This window comes from Solanum pennellii, chromosome 12 (genome assembly GCF_001406875.1).
Source record: "Solanum pennellii chromosome 12, SPENNV200".
Classification (NCBI taxonomy): domain Eukaryota; kingdom Viridiplantae; phylum Streptophyta; class Magnoliopsida; order Solanales; family Solanaceae; genus Solanum; species Solanum pennellii.
Genome location: NC_028648.1, coordinates 45,822,588 through 45,824,019, shown reverse-complemented (window position 1 = coordinate 45,824,019; position 1,432 = coordinate 45,822,588).

The window sequence follows — 1,432 nt, the reverse complement described above, 5'->3', positions numbered from 1 at the left end:
CTCAACTGATTACAGAATCTTCTCAAATGAGCCACTGGATCGCCATGACCATTATATTTATCAAACTTTGGAATTTTGAACCCTAGAGGCAAGTGAACATCTGGAAACAAGCATAAGTCCTTAAACGAGACACTTTTGTGTCTTCCCAGACCTTGCATATTTCTTATGTTTTGTTCCAAACTCCTCATTTTCCTAGCAATTTCTTCATGTTCCTTATTCTTATTGTTTTTCTCAACTTCAACGGGAGAACCGTATTGGTGCTGGTAAGAGTTAGGAACATTGAAAGTTAATTTAGGGGCATGACCTTGGCCGTATTGATCTTTGAGTATAGGGTCATCATTGGATTTTTCTACCAGTGTCGGTTGAGGAATCGTATTAGTTTGGATAGTAGGCATGAAAAGTGGATTATTCATCATTGATGGTTTTAACGGGTTTACCGAGGAAGTTCCGACAGTATTAGATGTGTTAATGTAGGGTCCAAACCCAGGTGGATAAACCGGGTCACTTGTTGAGACTTGGATGGGGAATGGCATATTCGCATTCAAATATTCTCGAATTGAAGGCGGAGGAGCTTGCCCATTCATCCAAGCTTCGTACATTTCGGTCATCTGTTGTCTTAACATTTTCACCTCTTCTATAGGTACCGATTCTTGCGCAACCATTCTGGTTTGTGCGTCGTCATTTTCCGACTCTGTTCCGTCTTTACATGTCATTTTCTCTTTCCCTTTTGATCTTGTATTATATTGATGAGATGCCAGCTCTCCTCACAAACCAACCACCTTTTAAACTCTCTAAATTCTCATATATATATAAAAAAAATATGTGCTAGGATTCAACATATTAAGGATATTAAATTCACGTTGTATGTTATGCACCTAGATTTTCATATGTCTATAATGTGTTTTGGAAGACTTTCATGTTTCATCCCGGCTTTGGACGACTTGCTTATGTCATTTGGTCCCCTACTTTACTTATTTGAATAATTTGAATGCATTTTGATCGAACCTATTAAAGGTTGCCTACGTATCATGTTTGAACATGAATCAGATCATTACGTAGTTCATGTGGATAAATTTCTTTCAAAACAAAAATACGACATTTGTTTAACTTGAAAAAACCATTCAAATCAAAATAACCAAAATAAAACATCAAAGTACTTATTAAAACAAAATTTGACGAACTAAAAAGAGGGAAAAATAATAATAATAAAAAAATAAAAAATCCATCTCCGACATTTCTTGATCATCAATTGCCCCCTAGGCTAGAGTAGACCTTGAACAAAGCTTTCGGCAGATGTGGGGCTAATGCACGCGCCTCTCGACCCAAGCTCTCATCACTTCGATGGAGATGACCACTATAAACATCAATCAAACTCTCTGTCAACTGAAGCACTTGTCCTTTCGCCTCCTCCATATTCTCGTGACAATTCTGC